Source organism: Poecilia reticulata, chromosome 11 (assembly GCF_904066995.2).
Source record: "Poecilia reticulata chromosome 11, P_reticulata-male-v2, whole genome shotgun sequence".
Classification (NCBI taxonomy): domain Eukaryota; kingdom Metazoa; phylum Chordata; class Actinopteri; order Cyprinodontiformes; family Poeciliidae; genus Poecilia; species Poecilia reticulata.
The window spans coordinates 26,517,717-26,538,957 of record NC_088840.1 but is presented as its reverse complement, the minus strand read 5'-3'; the positions used below and the strand labels follow the sequence as shown (position 1 = coordinate 26,538,957).

The following is a 21,241-nucleotide window of genomic DNA, read 5'->3' as shown; positions in this document are numbered from 1 at the left end:
TTCTCCTCAACAGCTTCTTTGACATATTCTTTTCTCCTTATATTCTCTATATTTTCATAGGCCATCTTCTTACATTTCTCTTGAAATTTAACCTGCTCGTGAACATTTTTCTCCCTCTCGTTATGTACATATTCTGACCGTTTGCCTTCACTAACTCTGGGTGTTTGCCTTGGCTTTACCAATCGTTCCTCTGCCTTCTCTCTAACCTGTTTGTTGAGTTTTTGTTCATTTCTACGTGACAAAGACTTTTTAAACTGTATGCCATGTTTGTCCATTCCAGAATCCTCATTGGAAAGGACAATGAGTTTTGGACAAGCTCTCAACTTGTCAGCTCTAAACTTGTCCACATCCGTGGACAAGTTGAGAAGTTTTTGCCCATCTCTGTCAATTTGCAGCAACGTTTTTGATGGAGTTTTCTCCCGCTTGTCTCTCCAGTTTTGCACATCCCGTGCGTAGGCATTCGTTGGTCTTGGCTTTGTTAAGGAAGAATTTTTATATTACTGGTAAATTTAGCAAAACTCTGGCTCTGATACTTCCTTTTGATCCCGGGTTCTCTCGCGTGGCCACGTGCGGGGACAAAAACACAACAATGCGTGTTGACGTCACAGAATTACAGGATTTAATCCAATCAGAAGAAAATATAAGATAGTAGAGGAAACTGAAGAAACACAGATACAAACATTGTTACCTGAGACAAGAAGACATAGAAATATCAAGGACGTCCTTGGAGAAAGAGCTGGTGCAGAAGTAAAATAAAATCAGCTTTTTTTCTGAATTGTTTCCCTTGTGCACAAACTTTTATACCTGTAGGTGTGTTTTCCTCTTTAATGTATTCAAATAAGGCGTATCTCTACTTGACCAATTGGAAGGCATCTCTGGCTCTTTTAAATTTTAGAAAAAGTCCCGCAGTTTGTTCGCAAGATCAAACACCTTTTGTTAAATAAGGTAGAAGCAGACTCTCCGAATTCATGGTGGTTTAAGGCTTTCACAGATCAGTGTGAAAAGCTAGAACTTCCTACTGATTGTTTCCCAACAGACAAAGAGCAGATCAGAGATCTTGACAAACCATCTGCTTTAACTACAGTAAAATAAAGATCAATAGGTCAGACTGTGTTATAAATTTTAAAACTATAATTATGGTATTTCAATCAAGTCATGATAAATTCTAAAACTAACTTATTTTAAATGTATTTTCTTAACGCTATCCGGCTCTACAGCCGTCTGGGCCAAGAGAAACAAATGCAGGAACCTCACAGGTAGCTGTGAAATTCTGGTTTCTCTTCTGCTCTGCCAGGAACAAACCTTTAATACTGTACTTTTAATTCAATGAAAAGTTCTCCAAAAACCCAATTTGTTCTTCTGCACTCAGCATCTCCAAAGTTTAGTCCTGATATCAAACCAAAAGAAATAGACAATATTAACAGAAAATAATGAAGTACAATTCCTGTTTCTAATTAGGAATTAGAAACAAATAGGAATTAAGACATTCATTCACCATAAACCTAAGTATTTTCTAATACTAAACAAAACATTTTCATGTGATTCTAATATAGTCAGAAATAATACAATTTCAAATACATTCATCATTGACTAAATTCATTCTAAAACAAGATAATAGAATTTTCAGTCAAAACATATTATTAATAACTAAGAAAAATGTCTTACAAATTAACTGTTAGTGATTTAAAACATTTTATGTTCAGTTTTTTTGCCCCATGTCAGATGTTAGTTTGGAAGACTTTCATCCTGGTTACGTGAACCGACCAAAGTTCCCTTTCTCAGAGTAATTCAAGTGATACTGTCCTCCACCTTCCTGCATATGTTGATTTATGACCTCCTGTCTTTAATGATAAGACCCCAGGGGTCTGAGCCGAAATTCTCTTGCAGATCCTCTATTCTCCTTTGTACTTTAAATACTTAACCCAGCAATAGTTCTTCTGGTTTTAAATCACTAACACAAACCTGTTCAAACTTAAGAAATTGGTTCTAAAAGGTTTAAACTGTGTTAAACACTATAAATAGTCATTTTTCCTCAACAAAACCAAACTCCTGTTTTTCCGTGGGTATTGTGAGTTAAAATGACTGGAGTTTGTCGTGTTAAATGAAATATTTCATTTTCATCTATGTTCATGAGGTGCTTATTATTTTATGGAGTTATAGTCCTGATAAAAAATCTTAAGTGTTGTTTTAAAATGGAGCTGACTGCTCTTAGTTACTAGGGAAACTCCCGGGCTTTAGAGTTTCAGAGCTGCTGCGGAGCAGAGACGTCTGCACACAAATATAGAGCTCTATATGAAGTTTTTCGTTTTTTTTTTGCGGGCCAGCTTATTTTAATTTAATTAAATTTTTTACCAAGGACCCTGAAAGGATTCCTTATGACCTAAATGTTTTGTTTTTCTTTTCTCTTTGTGGGTTTTCCAGGAAAACTATGACAAAGTGTTGAAACAAAGTTGGATGTGTTTCAGTCCAGTAATTTGTAATAAATAAACTGGTTGATAGTAAACTGCTGTCTGAACCCGAGTAAATTCTGTTCTTTGGTTACACTTCCATTATTATTTTTGAGATACTTGCAATTACTTTATTTATATGCATATTAAAATCTACCTTTTCTAAATACATTTCACTCAAATATCTAAACTTACTCCAATCTGCCTTATTAAAGTTTAATCTCTCCCCACTCTTTTTATACTAATTTCCAATTATTCCTACCCTTATAATTATAGGATAATGATCACTTCCTACTGTATTTCTTTATCAGTCTTGTGAAGTCTCCGAGAGAAGGTGAAGTCCTTCCCACTTCCTGCGTCACACGCACCTGTGTCCAATTAAATTAGCTGTTAATTGAAAAGAGGTGGGAGAGGAGCAGGAGTTCCTCAGACACAGACAGCAGAACAGACAGTCGCGGCACCACGAACAGTCTCACAAAAAGGGTAAGTTTTTATTTAATGTAAAATGTGATGTTTGGAATAGAAGCAGGTTTAATGTGCAACTTTACCATTCAATGGGTGAGTTAATGTAACTTTGAAAGCAGAAAACTTTCGAATTTGTAACTGTGTGAAAACACCTGTTTGCTCCACGATACCTTGCTACCAAGTGGGCTGGCTAGCACATCCAGGGTAGCCCGCCAGCTGCTCACTTGGTAGCAAGCTACCCTGGATGTGACACATAACTGTTATGCTTAACAAATACTTACCGTATGTTTGTTGTTAACAATTAAAAATTGTTTCAGACTTCTGTGAAATATTTGAAGTTTATCTGCACAGGGGATAATAGAACCTGATCCAGCTGCTGTACAAGAATGGCTACATTAAACAATTCTGTCAATTAAAAATTGATTTCATTTGTCATTGATTGATCAAATTCTTTTTCAAGAATGTCTTTTAGATGCCCCATCTGTTTCAACTGCACCTCGAAACTGGCTCTTCACCTGAAGGCAGCTCATGGTGTGGAGAACTTGGAGGAGAGGCGGATCCTCGTCAACTACGGGTCAGGGCGCGTTAACATCAGGGGACAGCCCTGTCCCGTAGAGGGGTGCAGCTATGCCGCATTCCGGCTTGACATCCACCTCTCCGAGTTGGCCAGGTCGCTCCTCAGTGACATTATTCAAGGCGTTAAGAGGCACGTCACTGAGGAGCGCCTGGCTGTCCTCCGTGCCGCCAGCCCTACAGTGCCCATGATGACCACCTGGGACATCGAAGCACTTGAGGTACATTACACTGAATGAAAGGTTCTGAGTCAGAAACTCTAGAAACTGACTGCATGTTTGTTTGGATTGACAGGAACGTGAAAAAAGATTTGACATGATCTAGTAATTATATTTAAATCCTATCTGTGCTAAATATTTAATATTTACATAATTAACGTTATGTTTTTGACTGTTTGGATTTTAATGCAAAGTGGTAATTGTTTTGTAGATTTTCTTTTGATACTATACAATATTTATGTTCTTCAAACTACTTTTCATTCAAAACTTAATTCATGTCGACATGTGTCAAGTTTATTTTAAACTAGAAATGAAAAATAAACAAGTTAATATTGTAGTAGTTGGATTATCTGTGTGCTTAGATTTTCTAACACTTAGATGTGTGGCTCTCCTTCAGCTTCCACACCTTGACTACTCTTGTTTTTTGTGTCTTTCTTGTAAGATTTTAGTCGCCTTTCTTCTGCCAGCTAACCAGCAGCTGACTCTTTCTTTTCTCTTTTGTGAGTTCTCTATTTTGACCGGTTTTTTGTCCTCTGTCTTCAGCCGAGTATGTCCCAGCGGCAGTCATGTCATCGAGGAGCGTTCTCACCAGCAGCAGCTCTGAGAATTCCCTGGACATGTCTCCTCTTCAGGTTTGTGATAAAGACTCTTCCTACATCTCAGTTTGATTCTGTCAGAAGCTGTAGAGAAAATACACTGCTCAAAAAAATAAAGGGAACACTTAAACAACACAATGTAAATCAAACTTCTGTGAAATCAAACTGTCCACTTAGGAAGCAACACTGATTGACCCGACGAGGGTCTCTGTTAATCGGTGTTGCTTCCTAAGTGGACAGTTTGATTTCACAGAAGTTTGATTTACTTGGAGTTGTATTGTGGTGGTCCCTTTATTTTTTTGAGCAGTATACTTTTTCAGTTTCCATTTTCATAAGTTTGTGTGCAGTTTGTTCATGAACCAGAATATGTTGAGAAAAGTCGAGCTCATACCACTTCCCCATGCTGAAGATTTTTAGTTTAATAGTAATAATAAATAAAATTACACAGGGGACATCAAGACCCAACAGTAGAGTCAGACGGTAATAAAATTAATCTGGTTGTGTGTGTTATTGTCCTGCAAACTTTGCTTTAATTCTACTTTTTTCTATTTAATCATAAAAAATCATAGTCGGGCAGAAAGAGAGTCATGAAACGGGAAGAGCTGGTTTCCTGAAGAAAGGGGAAGTTTCTATCTTGCATCGGTATAAAAATGGTTATCAGACGTCCTTCATTTGGAAAAGCTGGAATCCTTTTGGAGATGTTGGAGTTTAGACATTTTAAATGATTTTTGTTTTGTACTTGGACCAGAAAATGTATCCATACTTGATAAATGTATGGGAAGATTGATTTAGTTATGCTAGCCACCATGCCAATGACTATTACTGCTAAATGATAAAAGATGATTAAGTTTTAACTTTAAAGCTCATCTGTTTAAAAAAGTTTTTATTTAAAAGATATTAATCAGATTAACTGTAGGAACATCGGTCGTGTTGTTGTGACTTTGAAAGCAGGTTTCTGATCACTTTTATTGTTTCGGCTCCAGGTTGATGTTCGTGAACATTTCTCCAGAGTCGGACAGCTTTGGAGAAACACTCAACTCTCTGAGGTTTGCCAGCAAGGTCAGTCAGTTTGGTCTGAATTATTTACCACAGATGTTATTTCACTAAAACATTTAGTCAGTTTGACACATGGCTGATATTGGGGCTTTTATTATTCAGTGATTCATAGTTGGATGAATCATGTTCATCACCATCCTGATGAGTTTCTGTTTAAATAGAGCTTCATGTTCAGTTCTGCCATATAAGCTTTTTTTAATTTTCGTTTTGCTGTTTTTCCAGGTGAACGACTGCGTTATTGGGACCTCGAGTTCCAGCAAGAAGTAGAAGTTTTTACATAAATAAACATGGTTTTAATGTTGTTGTTTTTTTTTAACCAGTAAATATTTGTCTGTTTTTAACTGCTTGCATTAAATATCCATCACTGATGTTTTTAGGAAACGGGTCCATTTTATTTATTTCTGATCTTTTAAGTACAAATAAATGTATTGATGTCTTTACTCTTATCGTTCAATTTCTATAACTAATAGTCTGGTTCAACCTGCAGCAACAATAGATATTTATTACTAAACTAGATTTAAACTGTTGTAAAGTTTTTACTATTTGTGTTTTTCCATTTATAGTATGTTTGCTGTTATAAGAACTTTTGTTTTTTTTTTTATCTCAAATTCTGACTTATGTGCATCAAAAAATTGTCATTAAAAATGTCCCACTTTGACTGGTTTTGAGTAAGACTTATTTTAACTAAAACATATTTAAAATATGTCATAACTCGTATAGCAGTTATTGGGAGCATACAACAGCAAGATTTTGCTCAGTTGTGGTTTAAACTGGAGCCATTTTTTTGACAAAGTATGACAAAGCACATCTCTGGGCGAGCAATAAAGAATGGTGCATTAAACGTGTTAAGATGACAGGGCAAATATTGCCTTAAAAATTAAATATTCCTCCCAGATTGATCCTTAATTTTATGTATACAATTATTTTTTTTTGTCTCTTATAGTGATGGAGGAGGACGAAGGATTGGAGGCTGCAATGCTAAACATGTCAGCCTCTAAAATCTTGAGCAGTAAACAGACTATGGTTTCGTTTGCTGAAATTCTAAAATATGTTCTGCTTGCACTTAGTTTCTCTCACACATTTGTCTCTGTGTATCCAGTGTCAGGGTCAGCGGAAACGGAGAGAACCCCAGTGTCAAAAGCATCGTCAAGAGCAAAGACAGGTTTTTCTTAAAATAGGAGTTTTCAGAACTGGAGTATTATTTATTCTCTCTTACGATGAATGACCCTCCAACCCTGACCTTGACCATGTTCCTGTGTTCTGGCCACGTTCCTGTTACAATATTGCTGTTTGCGACCGTTACTATGCATGTCAAAGGATTATGAATTGATGGAGATGCTGGTGAGTATAGATTTCAATTCTGCATGCTTACCTCTTTTTTTATTTGCCAATATTTGTTACCAACAGCATGTTTATTTAAGTGCTGCTGTTCCTCCTGCTATCAATCAATCAATCAAATTTTATTTGTATAGCACATTTCAGCAGCAAGGCATTTCAAAGTGCTTTACATAATTAAAATAAAAACAGCATGTGACATTAAATAAACAGTGAGAAAGAGATAATAAAACAACAACATTAAAACCCCTTTAGGACTTCAGTTAAACGCCGTTTAACTGGGATTCTAACCCTCAGGGACTTTAGTCAAAAACACCGTTTGACAGGGACTCCAACCTCTAGGTTTTTAGTTGAAACTCCGTCAACTGGGACTCTAAACCCCGTAGAACTTTAGTTAAACGTCGTTTAACTGGGACGTTTTCTGGGTGGCTTTACATCATTAAAACATAGAAAAGAAATAAAAAGAAATTAAAAACATTAAAGACATAAAAACCTGGAAGACATCAAAACCCGCACTCTAACCCTAATTTAGCCATAAGCAACTCTAAACAGGTGGGTTTTAAGTTGAGATTTAAAGGCTCCCAGTGTTTCAGCTGTTTTACAGTTTTCTGCACGTTTGTTCCAAATCTGTGGTGCATAGAAACTAAATGCTGCTTCTCCTCGTTTGGTTCTGGTTCTGGGGATGCACAGCAGAACCAGAACCAGAAGATCTGAGGGGTCTAGACGGTTGGTACAACAATAACAGATCTTTAAGGTATCGTGGTGCCAAACCGTTCAGTGATTTATAAACTAACATCAGTATTTTAAAGTCTATTCTCTGAGCTACAGGGAGCTTTACAGTGGAGGGACTTTAAAACTGGTGTTATGTCTCTATCTTCCTGGTTTTAGTGTGAACAGCAGCAGCAGCTTCTGGATCAGCTGCAGCTGTTTGATTGATTTATTAGTCAGACCTGTGAAGACGCTGTTGCAGTAATCAATGCTGCTAAAGATAAACACATGGATGAGCTTCTCTAGATCGTGCTGAGACACAAGTCCTCTAATCCTAGAGATGTTCTTCAGGTGATAGAAGGCCGACTTTGTGGCTGTTGGCTAAAGCTAACAGACAAGTGTTCAATGTGGAGTTTGTTTTGTTTCCCACATTTGGGAAATATTTTTTTTAGAAGTCTGATAAGCAGAAGGAAGAAAAGTACAACTTTTTGAGTTTTCACCAACACCATCTGTCGAGTTCAGTTGTGATTTACACAGTGACTGATATATTCTCTTTATTTAGGACCAACTGCAACAGTATCCAGGCCTTCTGACGCATCAGGCGAACCGGAATCCTCCACAGCTGGCAGTAAAGAGTTTTAAATTATATTCTTGAATATAAATCTTATACTTGTAAATATTTTTAGGCAATAAACTTTCTTTTTTTACTTTCTGAGTATTTACAGTCCTGGCAATCACACAAAAGATGCCTGTGGCCCTTCCATCACAGCTGTCATTTATGGTGAAGGAAACGGCAAGTGCAAAAGAATCAGAGGTTAAAGGTTAGTTTCAACTAATCTTTAAAGATCTGTTTGTTGCATAGGCAGCACTATCACTATTCACAGCTACTTTATCTGTTGTCTTAAAATTATAATGAAGCCACAGAGAAATAACAGAATGATAACACTTCTTTTCAGATTCCAGTGCAAGCGCAGCTTCAACCTCTGCACAGAGTCCTTTCCTTTGCAGACAGTGCTGAAGACGGTAAGAACAGATTGCATCCAAAAAACTTTTTTTTTTTTACTCTGAGTAGTTTGATTTATTAAAAGCATTTCCACACTGTCTTTCAAATATTTAGTAAATAATGTGGCTACTATTTGGAACACATTTTACAAATTTGTAATTGAATTTTTTATTTTTGTATTATTGGGAACCTAATTCCAGGTGTTTTCATACCTTAATGCAGCTTCCTCAGCTCAGCCACCCTTTCATGTGCCCTTGATTCAACATGATCATGACATGAACAGCTGGAACTGTTCTCAGCATCAGAAACTGTGGATGAGGACAGAGCTGCAAGATCTTGGGCTGTGGCCTGGGTCTCGTCCTGTGCGAAATGTTGGAAATGCAATTTCCCTCTGGCGTCAGCCTCCACAGCCTGAGCTCATAGACACAGTGGCTGAGCTCCTGCCGCCCAACTTTTTTCAGCTTCACCCATTCTTTATTTGGAAACCTGAAAATGAAATGATGTCAAGGCTGAAAAATAACTACAACCTCCCATGTCTTCATGGATGTCCTCAACCACAAGTTGTTTCCGCTGGTGTGGGCCGACCTCGGGGGATTGTTGGGACCAGTGGGCAATATGACATCCTGTCCTCTAGACTTTGCTGTAAGTCTTGTCGGAAGACCTGGTTTGCTGACAGTCCTCGTTGGCTGGAGAAGCTGCCCAGAAGATTCACCAACCTGCTGCTAGATATTATTTAAAAATTCTTGAGTTATGTAGATCTTATACTTGGTCAAAATGGCTCCAGTTTAAACCACAACTGAGCAAAATCATGTTATATAGCAGTTATTGGGATCATACGAGTTATGACATATTTTAAATATGTTCTAGTTAAAATAAGTCTTACTCAAAACCAGTCAAAGTGGAATATTTTTAATATGCTGATTTTTTGATGCACATAAGTCAGAATTTGAGATAAAAAAAAAAACAAAAGTTCTTATAACAGCAAACATACTATAAATGGAAAAACACAAATAGTAAAAACTTAACAGTATAACAGTTTAAATCTAGTTTAGTAATAAATATCTATTGTTGCTGCAGGTTGAACCAGACTATTAGTTATAGAAATTGAACGATAAGAGTAAAGACATCAATACATTTATTCGTACTTAAAAGATCAGAAATAAATAAAATGGACCTGTTTCCTAAAAACATCAGTGATGGATATTTAATGCAAGCCAAAACTTAAGCGGTTAAAAACAGACATATTTACATGAGGCCCAATTTATTGTTTAGAAAAAAAACATTAAAACCATGTTTATTTATGTAAAAACTTGGAACTCGCTGTCCCGATGACGCAATCGTTCACCTGGAAAAACAGCAAAACAAAAATTAAAAACGGCTTTTATGGCAGAACATGAGGCCCATGTCGCGGCACGGAGGAACGCCAGGTGCATGATGGTTACGTGCCTCTTAACGTTTTGAAGCACGTCACTGAGGAGCGCACTGGCCAACTCCGAGTGGAACTTGGAGGAGAGGTGGATGTCAAGGCGGGATGCGGCATAGCTGCACCCCTCTACGGGACAGGGCTGTCCCCTGATGTTAACGCGCCCTGACCCATAGTTGACTAGGATTCTCCTCTCCAAGTTCTCCACACCATGAGCCGTTTTCAGATGCCGAGCCAGTTTTGATGCAAGGTGTTTGCAGATGGGGCATCTTGGAGAATTAAGTTTTGAATGAAAAGTAGTTTGAACATAAATATTGTATAGTATCAAAAGAAAATCTACAAAACAATTACCACTTTGCATTAAAATTCAAACAGTCAAAAACATAACGTTAATTATGTAAATATTAAATATTTAGCACAGATAGGATTTAAATATAATTACTAGATCATGTCAAATCTTTTTTCATGTTCCTGTTAATCCAAACAAACATGCAGTCAGTTTCTAGAGTTTCTGACTCAGAACCTTTCATTCAGTGTAATGTACCTCAAGTGCTTCGATGTCCCAGGTGGTGATCATGGGCACTGTTGGAGTCGCGGCACGGAGGACAGCCAGGCGCTCCTCAGTGACGTGCCTTTTGACGCCTTGAATAAAGTCACTGAGGAGCGACCTGGCCAACTCCGAGTGGTACTTGGAGGAGAGGTGGATGTCAAGTCGGGATGCGGCATAGCCGCACCCCTCTACGGGACAGGGCTGTCCCCTGATGTTAACGCGCCCTGACCCGTAGTTGACGAGGATCCTCCTCTCCAAGTTCTCCACACCATGAGCCGTTTTCAGATGCCGAGCCAGTTTTGAGGTTAGGCGATGGCAGATGGGGCATCTTGGAGACATTCTTGAAAAAGAATTTGATCAATCAATGACAAATTAAATCAATTTTTAATTGACAGAATTGTTTAATGTAGCCATTCTTGTACAGCAGCTGGATCAGGTTCTATTATCCCCTGTGCAGATATACTTCAAATACTTCACAGAAGTCTGAAAGAATTTGCATTTAGAAGGGGACAGTTTGAGACCAAAATTAGCAATGCGTTGGAGGACCCTCATTAACCTCACCTCATGTTCTTCAACCCAGCTTGAAAATATGATATCATCTAAGAAGGCAACAACCTCCAACAATTTTTAATTGTCATCAACAAACATACTGTAAGTATTTGTTAAGCATAACAGTTATGTGTCACATCCAGGGTAGCTTGCTACCAAGTGAGCAGCTGGCGGGCTACCCTGGATGTGCTAACCAGCCCACTTGGTAGCAAGGTATCGTGGAGCAAACAGGTGTTTCCACAGTTACAAATTCGAAAGTTTTCTGCTTTCAAAGTTACATTAACTCACCCATTTAAAGGGTGAGGAAGGGGAAGAGTGAGGCCGATCCCAGAGTCGTGAGTTCGATCCTACCAGTCACCATACTATGTTTTAGTGAAAAGATTTCCCACAATCAATGTTTAAGTGTTATGAAGTAATGACTGTTTGGCTTTTTTGTACAGATGGTGTAGTACCGTAAACTAAAACACAACATTTTGTCATAAAAGGCTTGCGTTTTAAAACTTTATTGATGAATTCCTTAATTTTTTTTTATTCTACCAATATAGTCAAATTGATGTTAAATTATACTGTATGCTATATACAGTATATTTTAATGTCCGTAATCATACCCAGTGCTTATTTTCATTTTTCACAGCTAAACAATGACTGAAACTAAAATATTCTTTCAAGTGTCTTTCCTTAAGTACTTTTTGAGTGAAGTGAATATTTTTTTCTAGTGTATGCTTAAAATTATTACCAATAATTCAGAATTGGAAGCAGCTAACATTTACTCACAGTAAAAGACCATAGACCTTATCGATTTCAAAGAACCAAATATTTATTCATCAACAATTAAGACGGTGAATTAAACATTTTTAGTTAGTCCAAAAACATTGTAGCATTTGGATGCAACACATTTCCATTGAAGTCTCCCATTTCTTTCTTAAACCAAGAAATGTGTGGTTTGCTGAAGGACTTGAAACCTTTTACACTATGGTTTGTTGAATTACTTGGTGTACACAATGACATCAATCAACCTAAAACAAAATAAATATCACTCTGTGAACTAAATAAAAACTATATGAAACAGTTTGTGAAGTTAAAGTAAAGAAAACATTTATTTTTTTCTTTTTAATTTGTTCCAGTCACTGCTGGAACAAATTCAGCTCACTGGGAGGTGAAAGTGAGACTTTCATTAGAGGGACAGTAAATTTGCCCCCTATATTGGCTGTGTCCTGTTTCAGCTATTCTAAACTGCCCGCATTTTTTGCATGTGTTGTGCAAAATTTGCGCGTCAGTTTTCGAGGTTCTCTACCAGGTTGAGCAGGGGCCACAGCAGAGTCCAGAGCAGGGGCCACAGCAGAGTCCAGAGCAGGGGCCACAGCAGAGTCCAGAGCAGGGGCCACAGCATAAGCATGTGGAGGAGGGGTGGAGAGGCTCCACAAACTCTGTTGCTGTTGGGTAGTGAGGATAACGGATCCCTGTGGTGCCACTGGAGTAATTGCCACTAGCTGAGGCCTTTTGGGTGGGGCAGGGAGAAGCTGCCGCTGTCCTGATGGATTTGTCCCATCAGTGAATTGTAGCTTTTTTTTATTTTGACTGCCCCACAGTGTTGGATGGTAGCCTGTACGAATGCAGTGGCCCTGAATGTGGTACGCCGTAATGCGGACGTATATTTGCAGGCAGAAGTGGGTCAGCAGGAACAGAAAAGCGGCTGGGAAGGTTTAACCCTTGAAGTACCACAGCGGTTTCTTGCCTTTTGACCCTTCTGTTATGCCACTGAACCAGGGTGGTGTAGCTCACATCCACTAGCTGCAGGTTTGTCTGCCCCATCACAGCTCCATTTGCCAGAACGAGCTGCCTGATCTTCCTTTACTCTTGAAGGATTAAATCCCACCTGGAGACTGTGCCTGCCCCTCTTTTCTTTGGACTACGACGGATATTGCACAGCCGGACAAAGATGGTCTCCACCAGGCGGCAGCAGTCTGGCCATTGGGCAGATGGAGTGGTTAAAGCATGCCTCTTCACACTCTCAACCCCAGGAGTAAATTCCTGCCTCTTCTTGGGGGACCAAAACCTCCCAATGTTCAATTTCTCTTGATGCCTTGCAGCAAATACCACCCTCTGTTCATCAAACTCCAGCAGGTTCTGCCACAGAGCAACAATGCAGCTCACCTAAACAGGAAAATAAAACAATTATACATGAGGACACAGCAATATGCAAGTGAGGTGAAAGGTGTGTGCATGTCTGCAGCAAGCAACAACTCATGTGACTCACCTCCTGGTTGGTCAGCACCAGTGAGGTTTTGCTCCTTAGCTCCACCAGATACTCAGCCAAGCTGTCAACTTTGCCCAGGCCTGGTACACCGACCTCATCTAAACCCTGAGAAAACAACAAAAAATGTTGAAGTTATTTTTTATTTTTCTTCAATTCTACAGCTTACTAAGAATGCCCACCTCTGACAGGCTAGGTTCTGTCGGTTTTATCCTCGGGGAGTGCTGCCCTCGGAAAATAACGCGTTAGCCAATCTGTGACTTACTCGAGAAACACAAAAGTGTTGAGAGGGTCCACCATAGGAAAAAAAAGAGATGAAAAATGAGATAAGGTTGATCGCGATCTGTTCCTCTAAAGAGTAATAAGTGAAATATGAGAAAAAAGAGAACATAGGAGCTGGAAAGCGTGGATCCATTTCTGTGTGTCTGTCAGGTGTGTGTGTGTCTGTCAGCTGTGTGTGTGTCTGTCAGCTGTGTGTGTGTCTGTCAGCTGTGTGTGTGTCTGTCAGCTGTGTGTGTGTCTGTCAGCTGTGTGTGTGTCTGTCAGCTGTGTGTGTGTCTGTCAGCTGTGTGTGTGTGTGTCTGTCAGCTGTGTGTGTGTCTGTCAGCTGTGTGTGTGTCTGTCAGCTGTGTGTGTGTCTGTCAGCTGTGTGTGTGTCTGTCAGCTGTGTGTGTGTGTGTCTGTCAGCTGTGTGTGTGTCTGTCAGCTGTGTGTGTGTCTGTCAGCTGTGTGTGTGTCTGTCAGCTGTGTGTGTGTCTGTCAGCTGTGTGTGTGTCTGTCAGCTGTGTGTGTGTCTGTCAGCTGTGTGTGTGTCTGTCAGCTGTGTGTGTGTCTGTCAGCTGTGTGTGTGTCTGTCAGCTGTGTGTGTGTCTGTCAGCTGTGTGTGTGTCTGTCAGCTGTGTGTGTGTCTGTCAGCTGTGTGTGTAAGCTTCTGCCGCTGAGCAGACCTTATGTGTTTAAATGTACTCTTTTCTGTTTATTGCAATGTGTTTTAAAACCATGGTCAACATTGGGAGATTATAATCTGTGGGAGGTTTTTGATTTTGTCTCCTGTGTTTGGTTTCTTTGCCGCCGTGCGAGCGAAACTGCAATAAAAAGAAAAAGAGAAAAGAGAGAAGAGGTGATTTCTGAGTCTAAATTTTGAGCCTAAACAGATATGATCCAAAGTGGGACACCAGGACATGGATTACGCTCAGTGAGCAAATAGAAGCACTAATAACTTATTTGGCAGAGCATGATGAATATCAAAATAAGAGAAAAACAAAAAAGGATAGAATACCTGGTGCAGAAGAAAGGAGGCGACTTGTTAAACAGACGTCCTTTGGGAAAATACCGGCTGGAAGGAATAAATGACGCTAAGGGAAAACTGGTTGAAACTAAAATAATCCTGCACAATTCACTATTTTCACATGTGGTAAAATTAACTGTATGAAAGATGAATTAAATTACAAAACAGGCAAAATCATAAACAAAATAAAGTGACATCTAATGTGTTGAAGTTTTTGAAACTCAGCTTAGCTGTAGACAGGTTTAAATTTAAACTTAATGAAACTTGAAAAATTGAGATTTATAGCAGACTTGAACTTTATCATGGATTAATCAATATTTTTCTCTCTTATTATCAAAAACAAGATTTCTTTTCATTTGAAACTTGATCACCTTAAAATGTCTAAAGAGGGAACAGAATTGGTAAATAAATATGAGTATGTGTTTGATTCAAAGGGTGATTATGAAACAGCTCTAGATTCAATTATGGCTCATTACATTGGTTACAACATATTCTGTCTGAAAGACAATTAATGATTATAGATCTAGATAATTCAGTTACCTTACTTCAAAGTGGGAAATAATATGTTCGAAAAGGAGTAATCACATTTCAGCTTTGGTTTAAATCCAGACAGCATTTATTACGAGACTTTTCATTTAGTTTGACATGTTTTATTTTCTTTTGATTTTTATTAATATTGTTGTTTTTATTTTCTAATAACAAAACTAACTAACTAACTAACTAACTAACTAACTAACTAACTAACTGCTGCTTTCGAAACACATGCTTGTCTTGGTAGAAAGGCACAAATTGGACATGATGAAACGTTTAAAGTGGATATGATTGATTATGTAAAAACAAACTGATTGGACAACAACTGGCTCACAGCACTTTGTGCCTTAAATTTTGATTGAATTGATGCATAAATTCAAGTCCAACAGAACATTTGATTTGAAACGTAATGACATCTTACAGTACTGCACAATATTTGTCTACATTTTTTTTTATCCTCTGCCACAAAAGAAAAATCTGATCAATTTTTCTTTTGTCAGTTCAGAATAAACATTGACACGGCCTTTTAGGAAAGCAATCCAAATTCTGATCTGAACTCTTTAAAATAATAAAACTTTTGGCCTTTGCAGTACAGTTTCAGTTGGACATTTTAGAAATATGTACAGAAAAAGAATCTCTGAAAAATATTTCTGAGGACAATAGAAATGTTGTCAGAAATGTTTGTTTTCTATTTACATAAGAAAATAAAAAGGGGGAAATGGTAAAAGATAAACATAAAACATTTCTGATAAAACTTTACATTTAAAACATCTGATAGTCTACTTTCAATTCCAGATAGATGATTTGGAAAACTTGTGAAATCCTGTAAAATTTTAGTTCTGGAGAAAAGTAAATGCAAAATCGCTTTCAAATATTTAAATTATGTCAACAGGGGGTGGAGAAGAAAGAGACTCTTATTACTATTCGGTTTAAAGATATGGTTAATTATGAATGTATTCATTTAATATTGTTATATTGTGAGTTCATTTAATGAGCTCTTATACTGGGCCTTCCTGCATGACTGAAATACAGAGTTATAGAGAAGCTCTTACTAAATTAACAATTGGTTATATAAAATTGAATAGCTTCAATCAATATCTATGCCATGTTTATTTTCAGACTGATGAGTTTCCTGCATCACCTCTAATTTTAATTGTATAAAGTTACAGTTGGATGTAATTGTTATCATTGAGAACATTTTGGTTAAAAGTACTTTAAATTCTACGGAGCCCCAAAGGGGACATGGAGAAAAATTCAGACAAAATGTGAACAATTTTTTAATTCTAAAAAGAAAACAATACATTAATAAAACACTCAGCAGTTTTGAAAAATATCAGGATAATGGTAATATTTTCATTAATGGAATAAATAATATTTGATTACAGTTTTCTTTTTGACGTGAATTATTATTAAGGAAATTTAACTGGTTGTCTTAAAGTGTGGCAATATCACAAGGATGCTTTTGTGTAAAATTGTACAATATTGAATTAATTATTTTACATATGCATTTGAATAACCAATATATGAAAAGTGTATGAAGCTGGAAATACTAAATTTTGTCAAAATGTTTAATAATTTCTTAGTTTGATTTTTGAAAGGAGTTGGTTCCACAACCGGTTAATTCTGAAACATCTGAGGGTGAATCATCTTAATGCATTTCTATTTTATCTTTGGAGCTCAGGGTCTGAGGCAGTGGACGTTATCTGAGCCGCTCCAGTGACCCTGAGCCTGGCTGAAACAAAAGAAACAAACAAAAAAAGAGGCAACTCTTCATCTACATCACCAGCTACAGAAAAGACAGTTAATTTATAATTATGTGAGCAAAAGGTGGCATACACTTTTATTTTCTTAATTTACTTTGTGTTTTACTCTAGCAGTGCTGCTTCCTGTGGTCTGACGGGGACCACGGGGGCCGGGTTTTGCGGGTTCAGGGCCGTGCGAGGAGGTGAGGAGAAAGGCCTCTGCTGTTCTTAGCTGTGCTGACTTGGACATTTGCACTTTCTACACCTATGAATTGTACCATTTTCTCCTGGACTGCTGTTTGAGGGCAAAGACCTATTGGTCGATTCCTACAGCTTCTACAGAGGTCAGTGAGGTTGGATTTTTCCTGTTGTCACATGAGGACGGATTGCAGCTTACAGGATCTCGCATTGGATGTTTGACTGTGATCTCTGAGGACACACCTGGCTACAGGACGAGACCCAGGCGTGATTTGTGAGGGTCTCCTATGGCAGAAAAGACCATCGGATTCTGCCCGACGTGATACGGAGGTTTGAAAACAATGACATGCTGTATCTCTCCGTCTCTCCCTCGCTCTCTCAAGGAGGGCCACACACTTTGTCCAGATTTTTCTGCACAGCAGGACTGAATGCTGCCCTGAACAGCTTCTGATGGGGCAAATGGAGCATCACATGTAAAGTCATCCTGAGACTCAGAGGCGGTCCTGCTTGCCTGTTGCCCTGGTTGGTCCTGGTTCTACGCCTCTGGTCATGTGACCTGGGCTCCGGGGCCCCTGGGGTTCCACTCAGTCTACAGGTTGGAGACAAAATGGCTGCCAACAAAACTTGGTAGTTTTTAAAGGTTTTTCTTGAATTTTTGATGCCACTTTTTCTCACCTTTGTTTAATTTACAGCACATTCATGGTCTACTGTCTTTGCACTCTGACCTCTGCTGTTTGACCCCCAGGATAAGTTTAACGGTACAAGTGAAGGCTCGATGCAGCAGGGTGTTAGAACCCTCTGCAGGTTACAGAAATATTTTGTTTGCCTGAATGATTATAACTGATTGTCCAACATCTGGCTAATGTGTTTTTCTCCTCCAGCATGACAACGATTGAAAAAGGATAAAAGTACGGTAAAAATTGTTAATTTCCTGATTTACAAAAGCACAACCAGCCACACTTCAAATACAAAAAAGGATCGTCTAAAATCTATTTGGCTCAAATTACAGTGGCTACAAATATGAGGACTAGTATCTCAAGTTTTGATTTAAGTTTTGTCTGTTACTACCCAATAGTAAGTCCCGCCCACTCCTCACAACTCTTCGGACTCACTACTGCCCAGTTCTCTGTCTAACAGGTCCGGAAAATCCCCAGAAACTCGGGTCTTACCCTAGCGATAGTTTGTGGAGAATAATCTGTTTAAACTGGGGTCGGAAAGGACTCGTCTAGCTCTGACTACCTTCGATCCAGAAGTTATGACCTTTTACAGTTGGGGGGCAATCCGCTGAGTAGCCCTCACAGCGACATAACCCCTACAACCACTCCTGTTAACGGTAGCTCCTTTCCTAAAATAACGGCACTTGTTAACGGCTAGATTAAATTTAGTGACTTAGATTTAAGTCCCAAGGTCATTATTTTAACACTCACCAGAGGAAAACACAAAGCCACCCTGTCTCTAGCATCATGTATGTTAACTTTACTATATTTAGGAGAACCAACAATAATCAAGACTGACACAATTAAACTCACTGTTCACAATTCTCATTAGAATTTTTAGAATTATAATTTTATTAAGCAAGCTTTAGCAGGGGCATACAACAACAAATTAATTTCCAAGAGTTATAAAAGAAGCAAAAATATAATGAAATCAACCAGGATTAATCACCTCCTTTCCTTGTTCTCATTCCTAACCTGTTTTACTAAATTCACTGAGCGAGGCTTTGGGGGAAGCAGGTCAACTCATACCCGATGATTCTTGATCTCAGCAGCTGTAATCTTTCGGTGTCCTTGGTCAGAGTCTTTGTCCAGCCGGAGCAAAGTCCTCTTTACTGAAGAGAAGTGGAGAGAAGGCTCACGCTTGCCTTGAACGTGCAGATTCTTTGTCTTTAAAAGACCTCCGTCTCTTTTCCAAGTCAGCTGCACCGGGGTTGAGAGCGTTGGGTAGAGGCAGAGGATTCGGTCGGATCTGGAACCAGGGGTGTTGGCTGGTGGAACTCGTCCCTTCTAGGCAGCGTGAAGTCAAGGAGTAGTTTCCCTTGGTCCCTCGATGTAATCCTCTGCTGATCTTTAGACAGCTTCCTCTGATGACTCCCTTTCTGCGCTGCGGACGAAGAACCCTCGTTCTGTCCCGTACAGCAGTATTTATGTGCTGTGTTTCCATGGAACCTGCCTATCGCAATATGTCATGCGAGGCAGGGCTGCCTGTGGAAAGCACCGGGCTCTTTCTCAAGTTTCCACTGACTCATCCCTACCTACTCGCTTCATCGGGGCAGTTCCCTTTTTCCGTCGACCATCTGTTTCCAATTCTGCCGCACCCTTGCTTTCCTTCCCCATTTGGTGACTCACCCCTCGCCTTTTGCTCAGTGAGAAGTATTCTTTTCCCCTACCACAGTATCCATGGTTTTTAATAATGCCTACTGATTTTATATAATCATGTTATTTGTTAGTTGATTCAAAAGTATAACCTCCAGCCTTTCATAATGTAAACTATTATCATTCACTTGATTATAAGTACAGAACATCAACTGATTAGGAGTACAGAGTATACATTATTATAACATTTACTTAATCAGAAGTACAGAATACATGTTTTGATCATACATTACAGACACTTCTTTATTGGCCTGTGTATTGTCACTTTATAATCACTTATCACTTATAATCATCATTTAATCATTATTTGGTATACTGTTATTTCCCAGGCCTTTATTCCATTTTTCTGCGTATACCTGGACAGATCTCACACCCATACCAGATTCCTCGACACCCCCTCCGTGAGATCGGACGGGGCTTCGCAGAAAAATCTAAATTCCGACTACCAAAAGTCCAATTCATCACCACCATGGAGAGTTAAAATGTCTCTCTCGTAGCAGGTCGCAGGAGAAGACGAAGGCGTCCATGTGTCCACGATCTCGTATTCCGTTAGGTGGGAAGGTGGAGAAGACCAGATGTCGGTGTCTAGTCCCAATTCCACAGTAGACCCAGACGGCCCAAGGGGGTCTTGACGCTCCAACTGAGGTGGTGAGGTTGGAGAAAGAACGTCGGCCGCCAAATCCTGTGGCGGGGCCGCTGGAAAACTGCAACTTTCCTCGAGTTCCTTTAGCAGGTTCTCGAAGTCAATAGCAAACGAAGGAGACTGTGCCTGGCAGATGCAGGCGACAGAGGAGCTGACGTTGCTACTTTGGTCTTGGGGTGATGGGACAGGTATATCGTCGGTCTGGCATGCCTGCTGAGATGAACTGAGGGGCTCAGTTTGGGTACTCTGTACGTGAGTTGCAATGCTGGTTTGGCACCCGACGTCGATGTACATGTCAGGAGACGCCGGACAAACAGGTGGACGGGGGTCTCCCACCGCCAACACTCGGCCATCCAGAAGGTGTAGAGTGGGTAGGCATTGGCGAGTGATCTGATTCTCCCATAGCTTCTGGACTATGGGTAATATCCGGTCGTTTCCCAAGTACGATGTTCGGAGAGTGCCGTCGTCTTGGTTCAACGCAGAGGTCCACACGACTTTATGTACTTGTTCCAGGGATCGAGATGCAGAGGCCGAGACGTACGGCAGGTCCCGTTGCTCATTGAGGCAGTGGATCGCTGTAACGTTATCAAGGTGCACGCAAGCGTTACACCATCGGGTAGACGATGCTACCCACATGAATCCCAAGGATTCTACGGACGCTCCGCATCCCACACAGCAAGTTGGAGCCTAGGAGAAACAGCAACTCAGGTAATTTTCATGATTAGCGGGTATCGATTAATCAACAATTATAATGGATAAAAAGAAGCTAAATGCGCATAAGCAGGAGCAGGGATCAAGGCTGGTTCTATGCCGATGTGCCGCGTTGAGCCGCGAGCCAAGGGGAATTAATGATGGGGGGAGGATCTTCATATTCCGGGGACCCGGGAGTAGACATCGGGGTTGGATCATGAAATATGGCCCCGTGGGTCATGAGCCATACGGCAATGGGCAGCGGGGACGACTTCCCTAACCAATACAAAAGTACAAAAACTCCCCATCCTGCCGCCCAAAGGGTTAGGGCGGCCCACTTACGAAGCCAGCGGAGCCTACCCTTGCCTTTGATGGATAGGGCTTGGTAGGCTAGGTAAATGAGGATGGACACGGCCAGAATGCCCTCGACGATGGCGGCCAGGATCTTGAGTGGCGCCGCTCGGGTGGCATGAGTTCCCCCGAGGATCAATTCCATCAGGAAGGCTGCGGTGTCGATGGAAAGCCAAAGGCATGCCACCGCGCCTCGTCGCCAGTTGATGCGGGTCCTACCCATGAGGTAACAGGCGAAGAGGGAAGGTG

General features: G+C 39.8%; 3 long non-coding RNA genes across 3 annotated transcripts; 2 read left to right on the top strand and 1 right to left on the bottom strand.

The window, feature by feature from the left end:
• Positions 1 to 5,229: 5,229 nt before the first annotated feature.
• Positions 5,230 to 5,736, top strand: LOC145553860 (uncharacterized). The gene is made up of 2 exons (XR_014089903.1): positions 5,230 to 5,358; positions 5,578 to 5,736. It is a non-coding gene; the product is annotated as an uncharacterized LOC145553860 (long non-coding RNA).
• Positions 5,737 to 7,905: 2,169 nt separating this feature from the next.
• LOC145553784 (uncharacterized) lies at positions 7,906 to 9,171 on the top strand. The gene is made up of 3 exons (XR_014089831.1): positions 7,906 to 8,219; positions 8,355 to 8,421; positions 8,624 to 9,171. It is a non-coding gene; the product is annotated as an uncharacterized LOC145553784 (long non-coding RNA).
• Positions 9,172 to 12,013: 2,842 nt separating this feature from the next.
• Positions 12,014 to 15,441, bottom strand: LOC145553805 (uncharacterized). The gene is made up of 3 exons (XR_014089855.1): positions 13,360 to 15,441; positions 13,181 to 13,285; positions 12,014 to 13,077 (listed from the first exon to the last, which is right to left on the bottom strand). It is a non-coding gene; the product is annotated as an uncharacterized LOC145553805 (long non-coding RNA).
• Between the last annotated feature and the right edge of the window lie 5,800 nt (positions 15,442 to 21,241).